This window comes from Solanum verrucosum, unplaced genomic scaffold (genome assembly GCF_900185275.1).
Source record: "Solanum verrucosum unplaced genomic scaffold, falcon-dt-bn FXZP01000108.1, whole genome shotgun sequence".
NCBI lineage: Eukaryota > Viridiplantae > Streptophyta > Magnoliopsida > Solanales > Solanaceae > Solanum > Solanum verrucosum.
In genome coordinates, this window is record NW_026020274.1 from 1,701,798 (window position 1) to 1,715,648 (window position 13,851).

Sequence of the window (13,851 nt, forward strand, 5' to 3'; positions counted from 1 at the left end):
TAGTGAAATTGTTACTTAATATAGAAATGTGTCATTTTTTTTGGGACTAACTAAAAAGAAAAGTAAGTTTCATAAATTGGGACAGAGGGAGTACCTTCATAGGCTAAGTTTAAAACTATGTCAACTTGAAATGCTATGAAGCAAAGGTATCTTGTCTTGAAATGCCAATGGGTTATAATGTGACGTCTTCCATCAAATTATTTGTTGTGATTTTTAAAAATAGTTTGCTCAAATTAATTTGTAATTTTTTAAGCTTAATACAAATTAATTATGTTTTCTCAATTTATAATTTGTATTTATTTGTTATGAAGACTATAAACATCTCAATTATGACACATAAATAGAGTAACTATTATCATATCTTAAAACATAAATAAGGATAAATAATAATAAATTCCTCCTAATTAATATTCTATTAAGAGACATATAAAAAAAGAAACGTGTAAAAGAAGAATCTCTCTCTCTCTATATATATAGGAGAAACATAGAGAAGATGATGTGACACTTCTCTATGACCTCTATTTATATTTATCTATTTTCTCATTTTTTGTTGACTATTTTTCCTTCATTATTTATTTATTTTATTTTAATATCTTAAAAGGTTTTCACATTCAATTACTCAACTTTTCAGCGATCACTATAGTATATATTTAATATCTTTAATAAAATAAAAAATAACTACTAATAACTCACACATCCTCAACTTATACTCTTAATAATATTCATAACTCTTTTTTTCTTTAATCTTCATAACCCTCAAAATTTAATTTGTAAGTTTATGTCTTATGGTATTCCTCCTCTTTGTCTATATAAATTCATATTTTGTATCAAGAAAATTTTCATTCAAAGTTATTCTTTCACTTCTCCATCATCATATCATACATTAGGGTGAGGAAGAAAATGTTAATAATCACATCATATGGTTGCTTTCAACAAAGTCATAAAGAAATTATGAGTAAAAATGCTTCTATTAAGTTTTTAAATTATACGTTTTTTACTTTAATTTATGTGATATTATTTATTTATTTATTTTAAGTCAATTTAACTAATCTTTGAAACTAAATTGACTAAGTTCACGGAGTAACTAACAATTTCATATAAGTATATTCTTAATTTGCACTTATAGGGATGAAGAAGAAAGCCAAGGAAGATACGAAAGTAGAGAAAATTGTGAATTTTAGAAGAAGATGATGTAGAGTCTTACAATAAAATTATTGTTATAGTAATTTTATCTCTTTAATTTTTCTTTCCTCTTCTCTATTTTCCATTTATGTACTTTATTGAAAAACTTAAAATATATTTTATAATTCTTTTAATTGTAGTTCCTTACCTTCTCTTTTTTCTTAAAGTTGTATTTTAAAAACGTAAAGGGAAGAGAATAAAATGATAAGTAAAGCAAATCAGATGACTGAGAAAGAGAACTTGATAAAGCAATCTTTTTTTTAATGACTATCGTTGTACATACATAATTCATTAGGCAAAATTATGATTAGTTCTTGTGAAATTTTATTATGATAACTTTTTGCAGCCTCCTAAAACGAACATTATATACTTGAAGTTACTGTTTATTTGCATGCTGAAGTACATTCCTAAATTCGATATTACAATTAGAAGTATTTTAAAGAGGGAAAATTTGATAACTTGTTAAAAAAGTGTTATCCAAACAATGAATTTTAAAAAAATGACAACAAACTAGAGCATTTATATAATTCTTAAGAAAAACTAAAGAAACTAAAAACATTATATCAATACTTTCATTTTCAAAAAAGAAAAAAGACAATATAAAGGTCATAAATTTATGTTTATATAAAACTTGAATGAAACAACACCTCTTTTAACTTTATATTAGAATACATCTTTTTAAATTTTAGAATTTTTTATTTACTCTCACATTTAATGCAATATTTAACTTATCTTTTTCGTTTCCTCCTCTTTTTTTGGTTTCTCCCTATTTCTATGTAACCAATGCACGTAAGAATTAATTAAGAAAAAATGGAAAAAATATAAGAATTAGTTCCTCAATATCACTATTAATAACTTATCATTTGCACCTCTCTTTACCAAATATCTTATTTATTTTTTTCTCTAAATTTCACTATATTTTAATTTATTAATATTATTTAAAGTGTCAATTATTACTCTCTCCATTCATTTATATTATTTATTGTAAAAACTTAAATGTCTCAAAATTTATTATTCGACATATTCTTATTCTTTGTTGTAAATTTAAAGACCTAAATATATATCACTCCAACCTTTCATTTCTCCATAAAGAATGAAAAACTAATATATATATAAAGCAAGATATTAAAAAGTGATTTGATACCTTCTTTGGCCAAGGATCCTATTTATTTATTTTTTCTCATTTTTGTTGTTGTTATGATTTTCACTATATTTCTATTTATTATTACTATTAAAATATGTGTCAATTATACCCCTTCATTAATTTCTATTATTTATTGTAAGAATTCAAACTTTACTACTCCACATATTTCTATTCTTTATTGTAAATATAAAGACATAAATATTTATCACTCAAATCTTTCATTTTCTCCCAAAAGAATGAAATTATTAAATTAGAGTAGTCTAATGGAATATCTTTTCAAATAGCTTAAAAAAACCCACCCCTTTAACTCTCTTGATTATGAGATTTCTCTTTTTATCTTAATTTTTATAAATCTAAAAAATATTTACATAATTAGTCAATTAAAAAATAAGATAAGTTGTAACTCTCCAGAAAGAATTCTCAATATTCATTTATATTTATTACATTTCATGATGAACCATGATTAAAGTTAGAAATAAGAAAATATTGCACTAGCGAGAAAAAACATTTTTTTTCCAACTTTTTCCCCCTATTTTCCTTTTATTTTATCAGTTTATAAGAATAAAAGTCACAATTATTATCATTTATTATCCTAAATTTTCATATTCTTTACTAAAAATCAAAACTCATCCACATATTGATTTATGAGATAGAATGGGGAACGAGTTCGTGACCTAATAGAATAGTGTTTTGTATTGGTATTCACTTTTAACTTCTTCATATTCATGTAGTGTTTGGGTTACAAAATTTATTTAGTTTCTATATAAAATTGATATTTTAGCTTTCTTGTGTATTTATTACTTTTAATGTAATTTTTTTATGAAATATTAATTAATTAGTAGATGTGTGAATTGAATATAACTTCTACTTCCTTTCTTAAATTTAAAATTACTTTCTATACTTTTCATATGAAAGGTTTGTGTGGATATATTAAAAAGTTTAAGCTATTAATTTTATTAATTGCACTAATTGATATGCTCATATTTTAAAGTAATAATTGTGAAAAAGTTAAATTACAAGTAAGAGAAATCAGGAAATCTAAATTTACATAGTTAAATAAATTTATAAGCGTAAATAATATTATATAAAGAAATTATTAGTACAATCGCATAAATAATTTAAAACACCAAAAAATGAGATACCGACGTATTTAAAATTGGCATGAAAATATATCTTTGTATTGCTTCAAGGCAAAATTATAATTCTCTTTTTTTATCTGGAAACTAATTTAATTTTATGGTTTTTGTTATATATATATATATATATATATATATAGAGAGAGAGAGAGAGAGATATTTTGATATTAAATTTTTTTAATTTCTTTTAAATCAACTAAATATAGAAAAATATGGCCGCGCGAAGCACAATTTGGTTAATTAGTACGATAAATAATTTCAGGTGAAGATGTATTCATTTCTACCCTACAAACAATGAGATTTGATAAAACACTGCTCCTCTTCTATGGCATGCCATGTCATATTAAAACTCTATTTTTTATAATTATTTATTTAACTTATAAAAACTCATTTAGGATTTGATTTCATTTTTCTAATGAAATAAGAATGTAATCCAATTATTCATATGACAACATTTTTTTAAAACTATGTTTAAGGCATGAGTCGAGTAATGAGTTTGACAAATTTATTATTGAAAGAAATCAAAATTTTAATGTGATATGACATGACAATTAGGAGCAAATGAGAATTTTATACATTCAACGATTCATGCTGAAAGATATTAGGTCGTATTATTTTTACATTAGACAATATTGTGAAGCAATCAAAATGTCTTACTTTATGACATCATAATTATAAGATATTTCATCAACTAAGAAACTTTTTATATAATTTTATACTAATAAATACTTTTTGAGAAAAACTGTAACGATCAAAACCGTCGTTAATTAGGAGAGGCAAAAATTTGGGAAACTGTTGGGCCTTGTACCGCCAGAGCGGTCCAGGTGCCTCTAGGGCGGCAGCGCCACAACGGGGTAAGCTAGTGCTAGGGCGGGATAGGCGAGGCAGCACGTAAATTACGAGAAACCCTATTTTCCCAATCTTCTTAAAATACCTAAATAAGTCGTAAAACACCCTAAAAACCTCAGAAAAGCTGGTCTAAGCTTGGAAAGGAAGGGGAAGGAGACTTCTAGCGTGAGGATGGTGAAATTTTGCGGATTCTTGGATAAATGCACCGTCACGAAGCACGGGAAACACGAATCGAAGTCAAAACTCTGTGCAACTGCTTGGCGCCTAGGTAGGCTAGGTTTTATGAATCGACTAGATTAAATTTGTGCTTCCCACATAATATATGTAAATCAATGGTAGGGTTGATGTGTAGACGTTCGTGCACCGAGGGAATTCCAGGGGTAATTCCTAGAAATCAAGTAATTGGGTTATGCCTTGAGAAGAGAAACTGATGACTTGTTAGGGTTTCTAGAATTGATATGTTGGATATAATTGTGTCAAGAATAAGAATATGGAATCATAAATGGAACTAGATTTATGAGCGTATGCTACACCATAAATTGGGGTGATTGATTGAAGAATAATATGAATTGTGATTAAATCCTAGAAAGAAGCCTTAGATGATGAACTAGGGCTAGGTATGACAAAATAACGTATGTTGATAATGTTGCATGGTTGATCACACTTGTTGTGAATAAGATGGGTGGATTATCTTTGACATGAAATCATGACTTAAATGTATGATCTTGAGAATGTACTTGTGATTGTGATGTGCTGAATGAATTGGTTGCCACGTTCTGGCATAACTAACTTGGATCAGTTGCCACGTTTCGGCATAACTATGAGATCGGTTGCCACGTTTTGGCATAACTAACTGTATTGAATTGGGTTCCATGAGAGGACCAATGATGTAGCTTATTGATGAGATATGAAAGCGAAACTGATTGTTGTTTGTAAATATTGATGATATTGTATATGTTCGTTGTACATGTGATTATATCATTTATTGACTTATACATATAGGACTTGCTGGGTATGGTGAATGGGTTAAGTGTTTGAGGGGCGAGTAATGGATAGTAAGGTTGTTTGGGTGTTGTAATAATGAGAAGTAAAAGTAGCGTGGGTGATGAAGTATGTTTAGTGGATTCCCCGTTGGGAAGAAAGATTGGGCTTAGAGTAATGGAGCTTGATGCAATGTATTATATGACTATGGTGGGGAAATGTGACGAGGAAGTAAGGGTATGACGTGAGCGGTTAGTTGAAATTTTGGTGGTTATGCTTGGGGAATTTCTCTACGTGTTAGAATGGTTAGGCTATGATCTAGTACCTGGTAGGTGGGTTGATGGAGAAGGATGTTAAGAGTCAGAGTACTAGTGTATATGGGAGGTATTTCAAGAAAGAGGGTAAAGGTGGAGAAGTCAGTGTTTATTTCATGATCTTATCAGTTGATTTTTTATATTATGTGGTGGGCGTCGGGTTGACCGATGGTGCCTACCAGTACGCGTGTTTTGTACTGATACTACTCTTGCTATGTCTTTTGACATAGTTTGAATGAAGGATTGGTGATGTTTCATTAGGTGAAGACGAAGAACTCTCCAGCAGCTTCTATTCTTCCTTCCGCATTGTGGGAGCTGTGTCTTTATTTATCTTGTCGAGATGTACTCTTAGTAGCTCTTGTACCTGTTTAGACTGGATTCATGGGAGTTGTTTAAATTACTTACAAGTTAAACCAAAAAGTGTGTCTTAGGGTATTATTTATAAAATCATAAGTATTATATTTATTTCTATTTTCTTTAAATTTCTACTTGTTTTTACTATTGGGATATGAGGGTTCTCCTACTTAGGGTTAGAGTGGGTGCCCGCACAATTCGGTGGGTTGGATTGTGACAAATTGGTATCAGAGCCTAGGTTACCGGTCTCCCCGTAAAAGAGCAAAATATAGACTAGACTCATGCGGATTGGTGTGTTAATGTCCACATCTAATCTTAATGAAGCTAGAAAGTATTCTAGGAAATTGTTCCACTCATTCTCTCCTTTCGTGCGAACTGTTGCTTATGGTATGAGTTGAGTCCAATTGGTATCATCCGATTCCAATTGGTATCGCAACAAAGTGAATCGAAAATTGTGGTCACGACTGAAGGAGCACAAACAAGGTAATTGGAATTGGGAAAGTTCTAATTGGTATCTAGCCTTAGGGGCTATAACGAGCATCGATGACCAGTAATGATCATCTATGGAACGAACTAACTAATAAATTGAAATCGCCTGTGCATTGTATTTTAGAAACTGTGAATGTGTGCTTTTTGTTGCCTGATATAACTGGGACTGTGTGATTTTTGTTGTTTGAATTAACTGCAGTTATGAAGTTGTAATTGCTTGAATGTTATGAGGTGAATCTGTGTGCTATAAATGTGTGTGTTTAAACCTTAATATGTGCGAAGTGTTTGCTGAGTTGTGGAAATTATTAAGTACAACTACTCGTGTAACGTAAAAACCGTTGAGAAAAAGAAAGCCAGAACTTAGCTGGTGCGAGGGTCTAGCTAATTTACGAGGTGATTCGTAGAAAGGAATCTGGACATGCGTTACAACCAATTAATAATCGTTTGAATGTCTGGGTGTTTCCTGGGGATATGTGGGTGTAACGTTGAATTAATGAGAACTAGTGGGGTTCCGTGTCGTTAAGGTTGATTCAAATTAGTTAATGATGTTCCTAGCTTGGAGATTTATCTTAGATTCTTTGGTTAAGCTGTAAACCTTGGGGAAACCTTAGAAAAATGAAAAGAACCCAGAAATTATTAGCCTGGGTCCTGGTCCCATGTGAGCCGCTGGGGAGAGATTATTCTCGCCATAACGACACCGCCAGAGCGAAATTTTTTCGCCAGAGCTGGACCGGGAGAGGCAGAACCTCAACCCAGCCTCCCCTGTTTTCCCTAACTTCAAATTCCAACCCCAATGGGATCTGAACAATTCCCTGCAACTCTTTCAGTTTTCAGCAAATCAAAGAATAAATTTAAAACTTAGAAATTCACCATTTACTGCGGAAAAACAGGAAATCAAGCATCCATGTGGTTACAAAACTTAAGAGAGCTGGAAGATAAAAACAACACGTCTATAAATTTACAAGCCAAAAAAGGCGAAATAAAAAGTCAGATCAAGAACCCTGAGAATGAGAAGTGTCAGTGTCATATGCGAGGTCCTCTGAGGGCTTCTCGCCGGCCCAAGCTTCATTCAGCATAGGGAACTCCTTGTAGTCCTCTGGATCAAGTCGGGGGATCTACCTGTCAGGGGCAACACAAGAAAAGATGGCCTTAATAGTCTTTGACATTCAAGCCATCAGACGGTCCTTCTCTAGACCCTTCTGCCTCTCCAGTGCAGCTGGCGACAGAGCATCTAGACCTCTAGGGCAGTGCTGGGTGGAATCGGAGTGAAGTCGGCATAGGCACTCCCCATCTTCTTTAGGATAGCCTCCAGATCCTCTTCAACCTGTGCACCTGAGAGTGGGTCCTCGTCGTCCGAATCCATGGCTGCTTTACTGCTACTAGCCCTGCCCGTCCTTCTCCTCTTGCTCCTAGAAGTAGAACCTGTCCTAACCAAAAGAGGGTGAAGAGGGGGATCCATGGGAAATACCTCGTCAACATCAAATAGAGGCAGTCCTGCCCGCTTGCACAGGGTAGTGATAAGGCTAGGGAGAAAAAATGCCTTCTTGTTATCTCAATAGAATATCTTCCATTCTGAGATAATCTGCGCCCCCACGTTCGCAACATACCCTGTATGACGCAAGCCACCACCAAAGCCCGTGGAAAGGTCACGTCGGTGCGGTTGCCTGACCGACGGATCCTCCTAGTTACCAAGTGTAACCACCTCTTAGAATCAGGTGACCAATCTGTGCTAGTAATACCCTCAGCAGTAGCCCAATGAACCTGATCACGGCGCGTAAGCTCTACAAGAGTATCCCTCAGCCACCCCAGATCTAGCTCCCTCAGCTTGGTCTCGTACTCATGGTTCAGGACCTCTGATACCTCTAGGGCCTCATTGATAGCAATGACGTTCAAAAGAATGTCAACTCCCCTGATGCGGATGACAGGGTGAGGGTCGTCCCATCGCATAGTAGGCAGGATGGCGTAGAACTCCCTCACCCAAGTAGAGTGTGCATCTGGGGGAGCCTCAGTCAGTGGAATGCACCTGAACTCTACTAGACGAACATATAAGGTAGGCTCCTTCTCCCCTAACTTGTGCAACACAAACCCCGTGTTGCGGTTATCGTGATGTCTCTCTCGACTCGCAGCATCGGGAAATTGGATGAAAGGTAAGTGTTCGGCATTTTGTCCTGCCATTTAGAAAGCCTACAATAAGCAGAATATAAGTTAGAATGCGAAAGTATAATCAGCGAAAGGCTAAAAGTTGAGAATTAAGAAAAGAGAATTTTTTGTATTAAGGGTAAGGTCACTGCCTGACGCATCCCGCCACAACGGCCATAATACCGCCTTAGCGGGATGAAGGCATTTATCTGGGACAAACAACAGACGCAGTTATGGCGTCTCTTTGTCCCAAAAGTCCCGTTTTCGACAGAATTCCAGCAGATCAGAGTATTATAACTATCCTAGAGCACAAATAAAGGAACTATTTCAACAAAATAACTCCTAAATAAGGTCTAAGTTGAAGTTTTACACCAAGAAACCCTTCAAACTTCTCTCGCCCGTTTTGTACCAATTTTCTCGTAATTTTGCGAAATCATTACGCCCAGGACGTTGTGGAAATGTTGGGGACGTAAGGGAAGTACCCATGCTTCATTTATTATATTAGTCTAGCAACCTAGTTAAAATTCAAAATAACTACCCAGAAAATAGTCTTTTTCGATCAATTAATCAACATGCAATCGATGCTAGTAATTATTAAAGTAAAGAGTGTAATGGAAAAAGAGTTTACCTTAACTTCAAGGTTCGGAACTGGGGAATTGAGAGGATTCATGGGAGAGTTTTGAAGTTAGGGAGAAATAGGGAAAAATGTTATCTTTTCCCCTATTTCTGGTTCCCGATCTGCCGCTTCAGTAGAAGATCTTCGCCACATCGGCGGGTGGGGGTGGTGGGGATCCGGCCCTATCGGGCCAGACTGTGTAGTTTAAAATTCTTCATTTCTTCAGGTACTGCCTCAAATTTCTATTGGTGTTTGGGTATAGTACTTTACTTGTATCAATTAGTTAGAAGGTCGCCATTCGTCGTGACTCCGTAGTGGACTAATCATTTGATTTAGTAATGAATCAAATTAGGGCGTATGATGTTCGTGCACTAGTCGTTCGGGGATGAATGATGGGTAAATTAATATCTCTTGTAACGACCCGAATCGTCGTTAATTAGGAGAGGCAAAACTCCGTGAAACTTGTAGGCCTTGTTTTGCCAGAACGGTCCAGGTGCCACTAGGGCGGCGGCCCCACATCAGGACAAGCTGGCGCTAAGGTGGGATAGGTGAGGTAACACATAAATTACGAGAAATCCTATTTTCCCATCTTCCTAAAATACCTAAATAAGTCGTAAAACACCCTAAAAACCTTAGAAAAGTTGCTCTAAGCTTAGAAAGGAAGGGGAATGAGACTTCTAGCGTGAGGATGGTGAAATCTTGTGGATTCTTGGACAAATCCACTATCACGAAGCCTGAGAAACTCGAATTGAAGTCAAAACTCCGTGCAACTGCTTGGCACTCAGGTAGGCTAGGTTTTATGAATGGAGTAGTTTAAATCTGTACTTCCCACGTAATATATGTAAATCAATGGTAGGGTTAATGTGTAGACCTTCGTGCACCGAGGGAATTTCAGGGGTAATTCCTAGAAATCAAGTAATTGGGTTATGCCTTGAGAAGAGAAACTGATGACTTGTTAGGGTTTTTAAAATTGCTATCTTGGATAGAGAATTGTGTCAAGAATAAGGATATGGAATCATAAATGAAACTAGATTTATGAGCGTATGCTAGACCTTAAATTGGGGTGATTGATTGAAGAATAATATGAATTGTGATTAAATCCTAGAAAGAAGCCTTAGATGATGAACTAGGGCTAGGTATGACAAAATTACATATGTTGATAATGTTGCATGGTTGATCACACTTGTTGTGAATAAGATGGGTGAATTATCTTTGACATGAAATCATGACTTGAATGTATGATCTTGAGAATGTACTTGTGATTGTGATGTGCTGAATGGATCGGTTGCCACGTTTCGACATAACTAACTTGGATCGGTTGCCATGTTTCGGCATAACTATGGGATCGATTGCCACGTTCCGATATAACTAACTTGGATCGGCTGCCACGTTCCGGCATAACTAACTGTATTGAATTGGGTTCCATGAGAGGACCAATGATGTGGCTTATTGATGAGATATGAAAGTGAAACTGATCGTTGTTTGTAAATATTGATGATATTGTATATGTTCGTTCTACATGTGATTATATCGTTTATTGACTTATACATGTTGGACTTGCTGGGTATGGTGGAGGGGTTAAGTGTCTGAGGGGCGAGTAATGGATAGTAAGGATGTTCGGGTGTTGTAATGATGAGAAGTAAAAGTAGCGTGGGTGATGAAGTATGTTTAGTGGATTCCCCGTTGGGAAGAGAGATTGGGCTTAGTGTAAGGAGCTTGATGTAATGTATTATGTGACTATGGTGGGGAAATGTGACGAGGAAGTAGGGGTATGACGTGAACGGTTAGTTGAAATTTTGGTGGTTGTGCTTTGGGGAACTTCTCTACATGTTAAAATGGTTAGGCTATGATCTTGTACCTGGTTGGTGGGTTGATGGAGAAGGATGGTAAGAGTACTAGTGTATATGGGAGGTATTTCAAGAAAGGGGGTAAAGGTGGAGAGGCAAGTGTTTATTTCATGATCTTATCAGTTGATTTCTTATATTATGTGGTGGGCGTCGGGTTGACCGATGATGCCTACCAGTACGCGTGTTTTGTACGATACTACTCTTGCTATGTCTTTTGACATAGTCTGGATGCAAGATTGGTGACGTTTCATTAGGTGAAGACGAAGAACTCTCCAGCAGCTTCTATTCTTCTTTCCGCATGGTGGGAGCTGTGTCTTTATTTATCTTGTCGAGATGTACTCTTAGTAGCTCTTGTACCTGTTTAGACTAGATTCATGGGAGTTGTTTAAATTACTTACAAGTTAAACCAAAAAGTGTGTCTTAGGGTATTATTTATAAAATCATAAGTATTATATTTATTTCTATTTTCTTTAAATTTTTGCCTGTTTTTACTATTGGGATGTGAGGGTTCTCCTACTTAGGGTTAGAGTGGGTGCCCGCACGATCCGGTGGGTTGGGTTGTGAGAAAAACATTTTCTTTCATATCAAACACACCTTAACATCTTGAATATTAATTTTAATATTTGCATAGAAAATATCAGTCTGAGTCATAAATGATATATGTAGGTGCATGTATTCTGGATATTATTCATAAGAATGTAATAGTAAATCCAGATATAAGGTAGATTATTTATACAAAGGCATTTTACGTTGACCAATTTTTCATAAATAAAAGATCTTCTTTGACTCATTAACCAACTTTCCATAAATAAAAGATTCTCTTTGACGCACTCTTTAAAATTCAAGATTGAAATAAAAGTTTATATTTAGTAAGTTCTTAATGAATTAGGTACTATATATATATATTGTAATAATAAGAAGCATTCTAAACACATACACACAAAGGACTTCTCTTTTTACAAAATATAGCTAAAGCTTTAACCATTATGTTTTTTCTAACATTTTATTCGTCTTTTTTTTATATGATTAGAGGCTAAAAAGTTTGCTTATCTTATGTGATGTTAAAGTTGGACTTATATTCTCCTCAACAGAAACTCAATAAATTTGCCAGCAACAGATTAATTATTAATTTCCAATAAGTAATCTATTGCAGGTAAATTCAGAGTTGTTGTAATGTTGGAGTTAAAAAAAATTGGTCCAACTTCCACATCACATAAAATAGCAAACTTTTTAGCTTTTTGAAGAAGTCCATTTCTCCTCTTTGACAAAAAGAGAAAATAAGAAACACTCTTAAACACACATTTACCCCCCTCCCCCTCCCCCCCCAAAAAAAAATAAAAATAAAAATAAAAATAAAAATAAAAATAAAAACTTCCCTTTTTAAATAAGGAGTTTCTTTTCTTCCTTTTGTAGTTTTTGAAGCATTAGATTATTTCTTGTTGATAACAAAATCCTTTATTTATCTTTAACTCATAATTAAATGTTCTTTAAAGTTTTTATTTGATTAGTTAACTTCATTTTTATATATATATATTTTGTTGTTGTGTGGTTAATTGACTTTTTTTGTTTTCATGTCTGTATATTTTTGAAAATAGAAGCTGAAAAGAAAGCCAACACATACATATATGCTACTCAATAAACATGTATATATCATTTTGTAGTCATGTAAATCAACTTTTAATAACTATTATGATAGAACATGAGAATGTAAAGTTAATTCATAAATTTTAAAATATTGTATAATTTATAAAAAGATGTTTATTGATATGGAACTTCGTAGTTTTCGTATTTTTAGTTTTTTTTTATTATTAATATTAGAAGTTCTCAATTTTTATGATTTTCAAAGATCACTATTACAATCTGTTTGGTCAGAAATTGAAATACAAAGTATTTGTTTAGGATAAAAATGATTTAGTAAAGTTATTTATCTCTGAATCTACTTTCTTTACCAACATATGAATTATCTAGATAAAAGAAATGTTGGGTTTTAAAGGTGTGAACAGATAATGAAGGGTTGTGACTTTGTCGAAGAGTTGTGACCTTTATGGAAAGTTGTGTCTTTTCTAAAAGGTTGTGATCGTTTGAAAGGTTATGCCTTTTCCAAAGGGTTATGACCTTTCTGGAAGGTTGTCTTTTTTCCAAAAAGTTGTGACCTTTACCCTTTGTTGGCTATAAATAGAGTGCCTTTCTCTTATTTTTCTGCATCAAATTCTTTCCTTCTCTTGCATGCATTTCTTACAAAACAAAATCGATCGATCGTGTTTGTGTGTGATTCGTTGCTGTCATTTTGAGTTTGTTGAAATTATCAAAGTTTGAGGTACCGCTACTTCTTTAATGGTTAATCCGTTTTATCTTGGGAGGAATTAATTTGCAACCTCGGGTACTTGAGTTGATTAAATTTCTTAAGGAAACACAGTGGGTTCTGTGGACTCGGATAGTTCTTTTGTTTTTCTTTTCATCTTTTATTATTTTTGGTTTGCTAATCTGAATTCAAGAGATAACAAGAATGTGGTGTAGCACATCTCTTTGCCCAAGAATCTTATTTATCTTTTTATTTTCTCATTATTTTGACAATTTTTCTGTTTATTTATTTCTTATTATTGTACAAAAATGAATGTATCAATTACTTCTCCTTCATTGATTCATATTGTTTAATAAAAAAATTTAAGTATTTTTACTTTCCGTACTTTAATGACTTTTGATGATCATAACTCCTAAGTTGTATTAATAGTCATGTTCATGATATCATTTGATATATTCATGATATCATTTGATATTTCATATTATTGTCCTATAAATA